Genomic DNA, 15,899 nt, shown 5'->3' on the forward strand with positions numbered 1-15,899 from the left:
TACCACTTGAGACTGTAGGTGGTGGCTCCATGGATGAAATATGTACAAAATGCTTCTCTACACTTAAAAAATTAGCACGTTGGAGAGGAGGCTAGCCTGCAAACTTTCCTGACATCCAGGCATGGTTCAGATATAATATCACACCAGTTGGCATATATGTGGCCTTTTAGAAGCCCTGTATGTAGAAAGCTAGGAGTCCACTGAGAAGACAAAACTAGATCAATGCTAGCTTCAAGTTTGGTTCCTTATGTTGTCACGCACCAGCCTTAGTGTGTGTGTAGTGGGGGGGGGGGCTGTTCCCATTTAGCGTTCTGTTAGTGGTTGTGTCCTGCTTGAATAGACTCAGCTGTATTTTCAGAGTAACAGCCTGCTTTTATTCGTAAATCCAAACACCTTATGCAATTCCCTGTTGCTTTAAAGAGCAGCAGAGGTCTGAATATCCATCTATTTTGGACTGGGCTTTGTTTGTGTCATGCTCTGGTATATGTGTTCCTGGGTGGTTTTTGCTTTTTATTTTTGGTGCCTTTTTCTTTTTATACATTATGGCATCTCGCTTTCTTCCAAGCTCCTTCCTCGCTGCTGATTTTCTAAAAATATTTCTGTACAGAGGGGAAACAAGTTCCAATTAAGCACCTGTCACTGGAGAACAGGGTCTGTTTGGGAAGTGGATGACGGGATGTATGCTGTGGAGAAAAGGTTCGGCCCAAGCTGTTCTGCTTATGTCAGGGTCAATTGATCTGGTAACAAGCCAGCTTATCGGTCCATTCAGTTTGCCTTCCATCCAAAGAATGTGCAAGATACTGATAATCCCTGACATTTATGTAGTGAATTAGACTCTTCAAAGCACTTTTATGTTGGAGATCAAACGATGGGCAACCGGGGAGTCAAATTTGGCCTGACTGGGGCTGTGCTCTCTGAACTATGTTTACCAGGTTGCAGCCCAGAGATCACAGAGATTGAACCTCAGTGTACCTTGACCTGTTTTTATTGTTGTTGTTGTTGTTTTTATTAATAATAATAATAACGACAACGATGATCATGACGATCATGATGATGATAATGGGATGTATTATCCGCTCTCCCCGCCAACAGGCTCAGAGCCAAAGTTTACAATACAATCAGCATTAAAAGCATAAAAAATAGTTTACACAATATAATTTGGCAGCCATCCATATTGCTCAACCCTGGGCCCAGGGCCAGCGCCACCATTGAGGCGGTGAGGTGGGCGGCGCGGGCGCTGGGGTGCTGGAGGGGGTGCTGGAGGGGGTGCCGGGGGCAGAGGCACACGCCACGAAGCTGGCATCCCTGGCCCGTGGCTGCTACAGCTGGCCAGTCCTGCACCGCAGCTGCTGCTGCCGCCACACACTGCTGGGCAGCAGCTACGGGCCAGGCACGGCAGGCGGCTGGGGCGGTGTGCGAAGTGTGGGCAGCCTCCGCACGCCGCCCCAGCCACCCGCCGGCCAATGGGCCCGGCTTTGCTGCGTGATGACATCATCACGATGACATCACGCCGGTTGAGGGGGCGCATGCGTGCTGCGCACACATGGATGTGGGAGATCGCCGTGGGTGCCAGAAACCCGGTGGTGCCTGGGCCCAAAAACATCCCCTGAGATGGGAGTAGGCAGACAGCATTGATATCTTGGTGGAGGAACTGGGGGTAAGAGTTTTTTTTCTAACCCCCTTAACTGGAGACCGGCAGAGGAGCTTGCCCCGCTTCGGCCTCAGCCATATGCCTGGCAGAACATCTCTGTCTTGCAGGCCCGGCAGAAGGATAGTAAATCCCAGCAGGCCCTTGTTCCAGCAGAGAGTTTACTCAGGATGGTGCCAGGAGGACTGAGAAGACTCTGGCCCTGGTTGAGGCCAGGTGAACATCCTTGGGGCCAGGGACCACCAGCAGTTTTTTGTCGGCCGAGCAAAGCGCCCTCAGGGAACACACTCAACCAGAGATGGGGCATCGGGCTTACAGATTTTTATACGAGGCCCTGTCATCCCGTTCGTGAAAGGCCGTGGCTCTGTGGTAAAGCACATGCTTGGGTGCTGGGAGTCCCGGGTTCGGGCCCTGGCACCTGCAGGTAAAAAATTGCAGATGTTTAGGAAGACTTTTCTTGTCCTGAGGTCCTGGAGAGCTGTTGCCAGTTTGCGTAGATGATATTGAGCAAGATGGAGGCAGCTTCGTGAATTATATGCTTGCAGAAATTATCAGAATTCCAGATTTGCAGCCTGGCAAGCAGAGAAAAAGGTTGACCAAAAGGATCAAAGCCACTTTGTTGCTTGCAATATTGGGGGGTTTGACCTGCCCACCTTACTCTACATTATGCTTAGGGCTGTGGCCTTCCCCTGCTCTAAATGTGAAGGTACTTCTCAAAGAGTACCTTGCCCAGTGAACGACACCTTCTCCAACCCGTTCCTAGGGGAACTGTGATTTTTGGACTGACAGAGGGGTGCAGTCCTTGTTAGAATCATTTGGAAAACTTTTAACCTCCGTGAAGCTAGGTGTGTAATCACAGTTAATCCTGACGAATCGCTACCTTTGCTTTTTGCTCTGCGGGGACTGTTGAGCTTGGAAGCATTAATGGGGCATTGTTGGCTTCCCCTTTAATCATGATAAATATTTATTGTCGGCCCAGATTGCCTGTTGTTTTTGAGCACATCCCGTCAGATGCGCGAGAGGCAATGATGCACGGAGAACTGCTTTTATTCCCCCTGTGCAGAACCATTAATATCCTTTTTCTGTAGGCTGTCCTGGAGAGCTGCAGTTGCTGGCTCAATAAGGGACTGTTGAGTTTGTCCGCCTGAGGGAAGGAAAAGGGAACAAGGAGTGATTGGTGAAGAGAATTCATTCGGAAAGCCCACCGTTATCATGAATTTATGGCTGGCTTCTAGTGAACGAGGAAAGCACTCAAAATAATGGGCCTGGGAAGGCGTGAAGGGCTGCCTCTTCTCCTTTTGCTGTGGGAAGGGTTGGCTTCTGCAAACAGGGCCGTGCATTGAAGCTCCATTGGTCTGTGTCAACGATGGGCAGAATGTAGATCGTGGTCCACTGGCTAATCATTGCCCCATTTTGTGGAGCAATTAGAACTTGCTCGGTTCTGAGATCCTTGCAAAGAATGCTGGATTGGGAGGCCTTTGTAATGATGCGTCTGCAAGACTCTTCTTACGTTCCTCTTCAGCAAAAGTGCACACTCTGGAGTACTTAACATAGGTTAGTTACTCCTAAAAGAGATCCTGAACGTGCCTTGAGCATTGAAAATGCATTGTGGACTATAAAGGTCCCAGTAAGTTGATCCACATTTGATCTAACCTAATTGAAAGTGAAAGAGTATCAGGGCAGAATCTAATTAAAGAAGAAAAAAATGGGTGAAGGAGGTGAATCAAGAGTAGAGGTGGGCACGATCCCAAAAAAATTAACGATGAGGCTGATCATGGATCGGCGCCAACGATGATCCCAAATTAACAATCTGTGCCGATCATCTCCCGTTCCTGAGCCGTGGATCGTGGAGGCAAAAGCGGAGGGGTGCCCCACTGTTCCCAGTGATACAGGAATGGTGGGTGATGCCGGCGGCATCTGTGTTTGTGTTTGGCTGTCTGTGTTTGGCCGTCAGAGCTGCCTATCAGGGTTTGCAGGGATGAGATTGGAGTGCCTATGGCTACAGAACAACCCCTTCCCCCTCCCTCCCCTGGGTGTCTTCTCCCAACTGGTGACTGCTTTGCTGCTCCGTGGTTGGAAGGAAGCCCTGCTGATCAAGGAAAGCTGGGCTTCCATTCGGGTTTCCAGGGCAACAGAAGGAGGGCAAACACAGCTCAGGCATTCCCCTGGATCCATTGCCAGGGCAATAGATTGCTGGCGCCTGAGTGTCTGGCTTCCTGATCCGAGCACAATCCAGCCCCGATCCAGCCCCGATCTGGGCCCCTCCTGACCACTGGATCATTGGCCGTGGACGAGCACGATCCGCCGATTCACGATCGCATGATCGCCATTATCGTGGGTTTTTTCCGATCGTAATGTGGATCGTGCCCATCTCTAATCAAGAGTTTGGTTGTTATGTTGAGCTTTCTTGTGTGTTCAGTTGCCTCCATGCCAAGGTGGCAGATAAGTAACAAGGAAGTAAATTGAAATTTTGGTTATTTTGAGCTTCCTTGTGTGTTCAATTGCCTCCATGCCAAGGTGGCAGATAAGTGATAAGGGCTGACCTTTTGTGGTGCTTCAATCTGCACATTGGTGGTGGAAAGTGCCATCAAGTCATAGCTGACTTATGGCATTCCCCTGCTGGGGCTTTCAAGTCAAGAGGCTAACAGGTGGTTTGCCATTGCCTGCCTCTGCAGACCTGGTCTTGCTTGGAGGTCTCCCATTCAATTACTAACCAAGGCCAACCCTGCTCAGCTTCCAAAATCTGACGAGATGCGGCTTGCCTGGGCTATCCAGGTCAGAGTATTCTGCACCTTACTGAAAAACTTTGGGAAGAAGTTATGTGATGAATTGGCCTTAGTGCCATCACTGGTAATTTATTAATGGCAGAGTCTCCAAAGCTGATTCAAAACATTCTAGGAGAATATATTGGATCTTTAACATGGCGATGTGTAATGCTCTCTCTAGTTCTAATAAAGGCTGATCCACATAGGGAGGACATGTGGTGGTCGCCAAAAGGCACAGAGGACAGGCAGGTACAGTCAGACAAGAGCCAATGAGTTGGCTAATTGGTTTGCAATCTTTTTTACAATCCCCTCTGCCTTTCATGTCACTGCGACCTGAGCAGCCTTTGCCTCAAAGCCGTCCCATCACTGAGAAGCATCATCCAGCCCACATTCATGAATGAAAAGGGAAGGGATGAATGGCTCCTTCTTGCATCTCAATTGGGGTCTGCCTGTGAAACGACATGTGTAATCTGATCTCGAGCGATGGTTTCTTTTTTGGTCTATGACTCCCAGAGGGGAAATGAAAAGCAATTTTTCATGCACTCTACTGTGGTTCTTATTGTTTTCTTTTTAAATGCTGGGCAATGTTTTGACCTTCTGACGATCTGCCCTTTCATTATCGGAGGAGCTTGTTTTTACAATGAAATCAGCAGGCAGGGGAAATGGATCTTACGGGTTTATCGACAAGTTTCTGCAAGTCTATCTGAAATAGATAACATAGTTTATTCAAAGTGGCCTGCCTTATTCCGCGTTGTGCACCATTCAAAGCATTGGTTATCACCCTTCAAGCCCTAAGTGGCTTGGGGCCAGGATACTTAAAAGACCGCTTGTTATCATGTGAACCTGCCCGACAGTTACACAATCATTTCCATTTTGATTTTATTTCTTCCTTGTCTGAAGCGAACCTCTGACTCTTTATTTTTAAGCTTTTTTCTGTTTCCTCCTGTAAAATATATGCATTTCTCTGAGTAATTTGTGCATCAATAAACCAGCAAATGTCCATATAAACACAACATAAGTGCTGGGAGCTGCTGTAGCATAGTGGTTAATTGACTGAGCTGTGAATCAGCACTCCACCGGTTTGAATCTTGCTATTGCCATGAGCTCAGGGGGAAGCCTTGGATAAGCCACTCCTCTCAGCCCCAGCTGCATTGTGGGGATAATAATAACACTGACTTTGTTGTATTGTCGAAGGCTTTCATGGACAGAGAACGATGGTTGTTGTGGATTTTCCAGGCTGTATAGCCGTGGTCTTGGCATTGTAGTTCCTGACGTTTCGCCAGCAGCTGTCACTGGCATCTTCAGAGGTGTAGACCCAAAAGACAGAGGTCTCTCAGTGTCACAGTGTGGAAAAGATGTTGGCAGGTAATTTATATCTACTCAGGATGGTGGGGTTGGGCTGAGTCATCCTGTAAGAGTTTCCCAGGGTGTGGAATGCTAATGGAGGGAGGCTTCACTGTATCCTGAGGAGGTTCTTTTGCATATGGATTGGTGCTTGATATGGTAATCTTCTCTGCCAGGCTATTGTCGGGTATAGAGTATTTTGTTAGCCTGGTGTTTTTCAGGACTGGAAACCATGCTCTATTCAATTCTTAAAGTCTCTTCTTTCCTGTTGAAATTGTGCTTATGCTTATGAATTTCAATGGCTTCCCAGTGCAATCTGACGCAACTACCTTATTTATAAACAAGAGGGGGACTACATGTCTCCAGTCTTCTATCTTTAGGTGGCTTCTCTGGCTCTCTGGAGCTGATATTGTCCTTCCCAGTGATTGCAGAAATGACGGCATGCAATACCTCTTGGTTTTAACCATTTTCAAGGCTATCTGGAATCCACATGCCTCTGCACTCTTGTTTATGCCCCTCTTCCTTTTGTGGTCTCATTTTTTTAAAAAAGGAAGGAAGGAAGGAACGTGGGGGAGTTAAGTTGGGCTTGCACGTTGGAGCTTTTCTTCTGTGCTCACATTTTAGTCAGGGAACGTCATTTCTTTGCTTGTTCCCAAGATGGCCAACCTACATTCCATGTGTCTCTCATGTCACATTGATTCTCTGCCATCTCTGAGGCTCATATGGAAGAAAAAGACATCCAGGCATTGAAAGCTTTGTTTTAATCTCCACACCTGAGTTTGGAAGCTTATGAGCTCTTCCCAGGAGCTAGCTAATAAGCTCTTCTGGTAAGTAAGACTCATAGGATAGTCCTTCTGGATTTGCTAAGCAGCTCCGTCCGGGGGGCTCTCTTTGTCTTGATTTTATCCAGCAATCAAAATCCTTGCTATGATCCCAGCTGCTGCCACCAACAAGGAGTCAGCCCTGAAATTCATCCTGTAATATTTTGGCTTACTTCTCACAAAGAAGGTCAGCAGGTTGTATATTTCATGAAGGGAAGACTCCTGATCCGGTCCAAAGAACTCTTTCTCCCACCCCACCCCCTGCATTTTCAGGTGTTGAAACAGCCCTCCCATTGCTGTTTTTGGCACTGAAAAGACACGGGGAGAAAGAAACAAGAGCTCCTGTGGTCATGGACCCATAGCTGCCATCACATCTATTTGGCTCTTAGAAAGCTAGCATCTTGCATGAAAGGTGGCTAAAAGCCTTCTCTGATGCGCTACTTTTCTGTGTGTGTGATTGTGTGTGTGTTTAACGTTTCTGTCCAGATGCAGCTGACTTACAGCAACCCTCAAGGGATTTTTCAGTGCCAGAGACATTCAGAGGTGATTTGCCATTGTCTTCTTCCATGTAGCAACCCTCCCTGATCTTTCTTGGTAGTCTCCCATCCAAATACTGACCAGGGCCGACCCTGCTTAGCTTCCGTGATCTGATGAGATCGGGCTAGCTTGGGCCATCGAGGTCAGAGTTTCTACATGTAGGAGGTTACTTTTGTATGTGGAGGGACATTCTATTATGTAATCTAGTGTCGCATCATAGCTAAGATCAGGGAAGTCTCCCATTCAAATCCCACTGCTGCCACAACTCATCAAGTAGCTCCATTTGAACCATACTTGAATCCCGTGTGCATTGTGGGGCTAATAACATTAGCCTGCCTGTTGGAAAGATTACAAGAAGATAGTGTCAGTACTGAACATGCTATTTATTAATATTATTATTGCTATTACTCTCTCCTGCAATCTTGATGGGCCCCAAGTTCTGAGAAAACTTGGTCTTTACTTCCAGGAATTGCAGAGCTCTTTGTGATGTCACGAGTCTCACAAGTCATGTTTGTGACTCCTAATGCTTCTGGACTGCGCTGCAAGCTTGCACAATCTGCAGGGACAATTTCTGAAATGGCCACAGGGGAAGGCAGGATATTCTGGCCTCTTCAAGTGTGTTCCGTGCGAAATATCTTAGAATCCCTAAAGGATTCTTGGCTCTTGGCTCACCGCCTTCTCCATGGCAAGAGGTATGCTCTCCCTGGGAGAGCATGCCGCTCATTTCCATGATACGTAATCTCTCTTCCATCCCAAATTCTATATGGATAGTGGTTTGAGAAGGCGAGCAGGGCATCAGCTTGAAAGAGCATTGGAGAATCTGTGGGTCCTCTCCTCACTGCTCTGCCTTCTCTCCCTCCTTCCCAGTCATGGCCACCGCCCTCCCCCCTATCATAGCCACCTCAGTGAAGCTCTTTTCTCTGCAGCTTTGTTTGGGATGTCTGGCTAAAAGAGGACTTAATTCTCTTGTGCTGTACTTCCTCCGATGCCTCCAGGCCCTTCTCTCTTTAGAAAACGGGAGATCGGTCCAGAACCTCCAGTTTAGGACTGGCCATTTGCCAGGCTGCCGCTTTTGGCCAGTGACCAACCGTGCCCACCTCTGACACTGGCTCTGTCCTTTGCCCTTGAGAAGTTGCCCAGCCTTGCTGGGTGCTGGAATTTGGCCATGCCCCATCCCAGCCATGGGGAGAGGGGGAACTCTTCTGCTCAGGGGCTTGGAAACTGAAGTATCTACAGAGAGCAGGTGAAATGATGCTTCTAGAGCAGGTGAAATGATGCTTCTCCTTTGGCTATTGGTTCTTGAGATGTGTCCTAAACCTTCAGATCATATTCCCCCCTTATCATGGGATCATTGTGCTTTGGTTTCCCTAGGGAGGAAAAAGGGAAAGGTTGACCATAAGATACATTATCGCCTTTCAAGCAAATTACACTATTTTTTTTAAAAAAACATGCCCCTATTTGATTAGTTATTTGCATTAAATACAGCTGATTTTGCAAGTTTCCCCTCCACTCTGATCTTGGTGACTTTCCCAGGGAATGTGGAATGTGAATTTAATAAATGAATTTCTGAGTGATTCCCAAGGAATTATTTGCATGAAAAATGCCACACTGTACGTTTGTATGAATCTTCCCGCTGTCCCTGGGGTTTCCTAATCTTATCAAAGTTCTAACTTCCCTCCTGGAAGGGTATGTTCTGTTGACCCAGATTCTCATTGGATAAGCGGCTGTCCCTGCCCCACACCTCAAATCATTCCGTTTGAAGGACTTCACTTATGCTGGAAGAGTTACGTCCTTGGGACAAAAACAGTCTCTGGACAACCATTTCCAGATTCCCGTTATTTCAACTGGACACCAAGAATTGTTCCCTCCCCTTGTTTTTTTTTTTTTTAAACTACATCTGTTACTCTTTTTTCCACAGCTTACAGGCTTCTCTAAACTGCAAGCACATGTGATAGATCTACAAGTGCAAATCAAACACAGTAGACAAAATTAAAATGCAGGTCTTTTCAATAGAATCTCTCTGCACGATTAAGCTGCAAGGTGAAGGACGGAGCAGGCCGGTGGAAATCTGTGCATGTGGGAATACACGACCCTTCAGTGAGAGTGACCAGCTGTCAGCGTCCTTTCCCCTGCTCCAATTTATTTTCAGAAATCTGTTCTTAGCGGCCTGTGTCAGCTGTCATGTAGAAACACTGCCCTCTAGAGGGGTTAATGGTTTTTGGCGTTCCTATTTGATCTTTGATGCGGAGAAGTTAGCCGTGTTAGTCTGTGGTAGCAAATAAAATTGGTTAGTCTTAAAGGTGCTACTGGACTCTTTTTGATTTTGCTATTTGATCTTTGGTATCAATAGAATGGTTCTCGGCCGATTTGTGTTTTCACATGTTGAAGTCAATGTGAGTGCATTTGTGACTTTTCTTTGCGTGGGGTTCCTTTTACGAATGGTTAGAATTTGGCCTAATTTCTCTTTAATTTCCTTTTTAAAAATCCCTAGTAAGGGAGAACCGAAAATTGAAAATAATAAACAGGTAATGTAAAGTGTAGATGACTGGGGAAGGCAATGGCAAACCACCCCGTAAAAAGTCTGCCAGGAAAACGTCGGGATGCGACGTCCCCCCATGGGTCAGGAATGACTCGGTGCTTGCACAGGGGACTACCTTTACCTTTAATGTAAGAACATAGGAAGAGCCCTGTTGGATCAGACTAATATTCCATCTAATCTAGCATCCTGTTTCTCTTTGTGACATGACAGGCATACAAGCAGGGCACAGAGGCTGAAATTTTCCTAGGTTGTCATTCCTCCACATTTTGTCTTCATAGGTATAATGCCTCTGAATAATAATAACAGTGTGTTTATATACTACCCTTCTGGGCAGATTAGTGCCAACTCAGAGTGGTGAGCAAAGTCAATATTATTATTATCTCCTCAATACAGCTGGGAGTCGAACCAGCAGAGTGTTGATTCGCAACCCAACCACTTAACCGCTCTGTTACAGCAGCTCTGTAGAGAACTGAAACTAATCTGTTGAATGTGGGGGTTTTGTTTAACCATCACAGATATTAGCCATTGCCCTGACCCTCGTGAATTTGTCTAATCTTTTCAAGCCATCACTATATCATATGGCCATGAGTTCCTCAAGTTAATTGTGTGAAAAGACTGCTTTCTTTTTTTCTGTTCTGAACCACCTGCCCGTCAACTTCACTGGGTGCCTCTGAGTTACAGCAATTTTGGAAGAAAAAAATGTTCTGTCTTACCACATTCTTTGCACCACATGCATAAACCATTTTATTTATACCTAAGTTTTTGCCCTGTAGCATAAATTTGCCATCACTGAGGCACCCTCACCTTAATTTATTGTTTATCAAGCTATCAGTAGAGCATTAAAAATTGCACTCCTTATATCATATATCTAATTCCAGACTTGTCCCCAGGGTGTGGATGTTTAAAAAAGCCACACAGTGAGGCCATGTAGCATTTACCAAACGAAGCGGGGAAAAGGTGAAAACTGGAAAAACATTTGAGGGTTGCCTCAAAAAGTTTTTTTGCAGACTGTGCATAGTGATGTTTCAATGGCATCACTATGGGTTTCTGTCGGTTTATTTTGGATTGCTTTAACCAGTTTGGGTTGCCAGCTCCAGGTTAAGAAATTCCTGGAGGTGGAGCCTGGGGTTGGAGCCTGGAGAGGGCAGGATTTGGGGAGGGAAATAACCTCAGCAGGGTAGAATGCCATGGAGCCCACCCTCCAAAGCAGCCGTTTTCTCCAGGGGAACTGATCTCTATTGCCTGGACATCAGTTGTAATTCCAGGAGATCTCCAGCCACCACCTGGAAGCTGGCAACCCCTTTTAACCCACAGGAGTAAAAGGGGAGGAAGGATAGGGGGGCATTGGAGAGAGGAGGGAGAAGATACAAAGGAGAGCAGGAGGAGGAGATGGAAGGGGGAAGAAATGGGTAACCGGAAAAAAAGAGGAAGTTGAGAGGGGAACCTGAAAAGTTAGGTGAGAGCGAGGGAGGGAAGCAGGGAAAGGACAGAGGCCCTGTGAACTTGGAGGGAGGAAAGCAGAGAGATTGCAAGTAGGGGAAACAGCAAGGGGGCAGGTGAGATTTCCCCCAGCAGGGCGTTGTGGGTCCCTCATTTGTAGCAAACTAATACTAATCTGTTCACTTTTAAGTGAACCAGCCCACCAGCAGCTGGGTATCAAGATGCAAGCCGAGACCTGATTTGAGATTAGGTGGATTGAAATCAACAGGATCTTGAACGGAAGGTTCATGATTTCACAGTGCAGTCCTGTTCCAGTCTAAGCCCGCTTGAACTAATTCTACAAGCGATCCAGGCTTAGTCAGGTCTTGTAGCTATTAGCTCCACCCCATTTCCAACTGACTCCTCCCCTGATCCACCAGGCATGTACCATTATCCCCTGCCCTCTTCCACAGCCACAGGTGCCACTAGGCTTCACCCCAGTCTGCTGAATTATTGCTCCTTAGTCTCCAAGTCTCTTTCCCCTCTCCCATTGAGCTTCCAAAGTGGTCCATGGACGGCAAGGAGTAGATTCAGGCATATTCAGGAAGGCTATGGGCAAATAAGCAAATCAGATGTGATTCTAAGTAGGTTTTTGCTGATGATCTTGGCAGAGCTGAGCAAATAACACTGCAAAAATGCAGACAGATCCATGGAGATCAAACTGAAACAAATCTGCTAGCATCCTTTTTCTGCTTTCCTTTTGACAGGGTCTCTTGTTAGAGAGTTGAAAGGAGTCCGGTAGCACCTTTAAGACTAACCAACTTTACTGCAGCATAAGCTTTCTAGAATCACAGTTTTCTTCTTCAGATGCGTGTATCTGACGAAGAGAACTGTGATTCTCGAAAGCTTATGCTACAGTAAAGTTGGTTAGTCTTAAAGGTGTTACCGGACTCTTTTCAATTGTTAGAGAGTTGTAAGTGCCATCAGGCCACTTGGCTGGGCAAGGTAGAGATAGCTGAGCCCCAAATCTTGGCAGTGGGTGTCACAACATCTGCCCTCCTGTAGGTGAAGAAATTAGCTGCCCCTCTTATAAAGAGCCATCACATCCTTTCTTCTGATTTTGGGTTTGTTTTTTATTCGATTGCTTTGTCATTTAGTTTTGCGGGTGTGAGTTTCCCTGCCTTTAAGCCACCCAGGAACAAATTCTGAATTGCCGGGTAAATGTGAAGCAATACATTCAGATATTGGATTTTGGGTTAGCAACTGTTAACAAACGAGCCAAAGTCAGGGTTTGTCTCATTCTAGTGTTCCCCTAACTGTTCACCATTGTTTATAACAATGTCAGAATAAATTCCACCCCCCCCCCCCACTGCGGTCCATTTGCAGTTCCCTTTCTTTATTTTCAGTAATGATATTTTGATCCGCTCAAGAGGTTTTTTTTAATGGTGTCCGTTTGGTACCGGGGATAATCTGCCACCACAAATGAATAATGCAACGTGTCTCTCTTTAGAAATGCAAATTGGGTAGGATGGAGAAAGCAGGTTTTAGCAGCTGACTTTGTAGGATTTTTATTAGCTTTCTTTCTAAATTGTTTATTAATGAGTCTGGCTTCCATAGCTGAATGCTCATGGTTAATGAGGAAGCCAGGTGAGTGAGATTTTCAAGAGACGCTGGGCTGCTGCCGGTTGCTGGCACAAAGCAGCTGGAGCACAACACGCACACAGGTAATTTCTGTCTCTTCATTCAGAGAGCCAGGAATATTGTTTCTCATGATGAAATGAAGCACATTTTAATGATCTGAGGGGTTTATGCTAAAATTCAGCACTGAACTGAAACGTGTGCCCGCATGATATGAGAAATTTCACTTTCTGAGAACCTCGAAAAGTCCATTTTGCTAAAAATTCAGGCCTGTGAAATGTGACTCCAGTTCAGAGTGAGGGCAGGGAATGTCGCCCTCTTTCTGATTTTGCTTTATCACGTAGCTAAATCTGATTGGCTACATGGCGGCTTGACATGATTATGTAAGTTGAGTGGTTGCTGATTGGCTGGACCCATGCAGCTTGTATGTAATACTAGCTTCCTGTGTTTTTCAAAAAAAAATGGCACTAAAGGAGCTGCTGAGGAGAATATTCAGATTCCTAGAAACCATGTGTTCCCCAGAGGGCCCTTTGTTCCCCAGAGCAACATATGTTGGTGGAGTAGGGTTGCCAGTCTCCAGGTAGTGGCTGGAGATCTCCGAGAATTACAACTGGTCTCCAAGCCACAGAGATCAGTTCACCTGGAGAAAATGGCTATTTTGGGGGGTGGACTCTATGGAATTATGCCAGCCCAAGGTCCTTTCCCTCCCCAAACCCCACATTCTCCAGGTTTCTCCAGGTTTCACTCCCCAGATCTCCAGGAATTTCCCGACTTGGAGCTGGCAACCCTATGGTGGAGGGAGGTTTGTCTCACCTCGACCAGGGCCAGGGCCTTCTTGGCCCTGGCACCAACCTGGTGGAACTCTCTGTCTGTGGAAACGCAGGCCTGGCAGGATCTATTATCTTTTTTCCTGTAAGACAGAGATGTTCTGCCAGGCATATGGTGGTTGAGCGGACGCACCCCCCCTTTTTAATTACTCTCCTGCCAGGAGGGGAACATTGTCCCTCAGTCTGTATAGCATCTAATAGCTCACTACCTGCCCCAGGAGTTTTGGTTGTTGACTGTGCAATATGAATGTCACTGAGTTTTATGAGATTGAATTGTTTTATCTATTTTACTACCTACTTTTTATACTCTGATGTCATCCACTCTGAGCCTGCTTGCAAGGAGGGCAGAATATAACAACAACAACAACATTCAGTTTATATACCGCCCTTCAGGACAACTTAACACCCACTCAGAGCAGTTTACAAAGTGTATTATTATTATCCCTACAACAATCACCCTATGAGGTGGGCAGGGCCGAGAAAGCTCTGAGAAGCTGTGACTGACCCAAGGTCACACAGCTGGCTTCAAGTGAAGAAGTGGGGAATCAAACCCGGCTCTCCAGATTAGAGACCCACCACTCTTAACCACTACACCAAATTGTAACAACAACAACAATAAATAATAATAAAACTATCTTGCTCATCATCCAAAATGTCTGCCCATGAAATTTCACCTAAAATGTTTTTCTTAACGTCTTGTCTTTGGGGCTCACTTTTAAAACACGTTAATTTCTTTTTTTGAGAAACACACTAAATGCATAAGCCTCAAGCGCCTGAACCCTGTCCTGAAAGCATTGTCGCTTAGCTTACAAGAGTTTTTCACAATTCATGGGAGGGCTTTCGAAAAGCCTAAAGGCAGAGGTTTTGCTGGCTGATTTCTCAAAAGTCAAAAAGTAGCAGTCAGAGATTTAAAAAATAAGGCTGCCGGAAACACGGTTTTCAAGAGTGTCGGAAGGGCTGTGATCGAACCTTTGCTGTCTGTTTCGTATGGACCCGTTTCTGTTCTTCTCCCGTCGCCTCCGGTGAGCAGGCTTTGCAGAGCTTTGAAATGCCTTGACCTCCCTCCTCGCCTTTCCTCTTCACTGCATGTCACAATGACAGGAAGTTCCGCTAGCATTGCGGATGTGGAGGGGCTGTGGCTCAGTGGAAGAACGTCTGCTCGGCATGCAGAAGGTCTCAGGTTTAATCCTCGGCATCTCCAACTAAAAGAATCAGGCAGGGGGTGATGTGAAGAACCTGCATTTGAGACCCCAGGGAGCTGCTGCTAGTTTGAGCAGACGATACTGACCTTGATAGACCAGTGGTCTGATTCAATGGATCGTTTATTGTTACGATCCAAGATCAGAAACTGGTCTGAGTCAGTCTATGGCAGAGTCACGACTTCATGTGCGGAAGCCCATTCTCTAGCAGAGGACTGGAAATACCCGCCATTCCCCAATATGTATTTTTGAGCTAAACATTTTTTAATACGTGAAGAGAGGAGCAGAGGGCTAGAGGAATGGAATGTGGGAAGATGATTGGAGAAATGATGATAGAAAAGAATCCTGGGAATTCACTCTCCTCCCTACGAGAATTCTTTCCCATCCTAGAATCCTGTGTGTTCTCCCTTCCAGGTGGTGTACTGCATATAAGCTATTTGAGATCCTCCTAGGATGTAATTTTTCCCTTCGCAGAGAGAAACAATGTAGTGTTGTGGACAGAATGCACTATTTGGAGCAGGGAGGGGTCTGGGTAAGGGTTGCCAGCCTCCAGGTGGGGCCTGAAGATCTCCCAGAATTACAACTGATCTTCAGAGATCATTTTCTCTGGGAAAAAATGGCAGCTTTGGAGGGTGGACTCTATGGTATTATAATCCACTAAGGTCCCTCCCTCCCCCAAACTCTCCCCTCTATAAGGCTCCATCCCCAAATCTCGAGAATTTCACCACCAAGGGTTGGCAACCCTAATTGGTTTCAGTCTGCTAGGCAGCTGTGCTTGATATTCTACTCCCGTGGCCTCCAGGTAACAGGTTTTTGAAGAGCTCTATCTCTGTCTTTCCCCCTTCTTGGATCAGTCAGTACCTCTGTACCTACCATGGTGTAGTGGTTAGAATGCTAGGCTAGAATCTGGGAGACTCAGGTTTGAATTCCCTTTCTGCCATGGAAGCTCACTGGGTGCCTTTGGGCCAGATCTCTCTCTCTCTCTCTCTCTCTCTCTCTCTCTCACACACACACACACACACACACACACACACACACAGGGACCAATCTGTTGTGAGGATAAAATGTAAGCTGCTTTTGGGGTCCCTACTGGGGAGAAAAGTGAGTTATCAATAATAAATACTCACAAGTTTGTTATGAATAGTTCAAAAATATATATAAC

The 15,899-nt window shown here is 46.3% G+C and overlaps 1 protein-coding gene across 1 annotated transcript in view; it reads left to right on the forward strand.

The window, feature by feature from the left end:
- The window catches only part of PLCH2 (phospholipase C eta 2), a 390,171-nt gene that overhangs the window by 332,208 nt on the left and 42,064 nt on the right, over nt 1–15,899 (forward strand). The window lies entirely within an intron of this gene.

The sequence above is a fragment of the Eublepharis macularius genome, chromosome 17 (assembly GCF_028583425.1).
Source record: "Eublepharis macularius isolate TG4126 chromosome 17, MPM_Emac_v1.0, whole genome shotgun sequence".
NCBI classification, from domain to species: domain Eukaryota; kingdom Metazoa; phylum Chordata; class Lepidosauria; order Squamata; family Eublepharidae; genus Eublepharis; species Eublepharis macularius.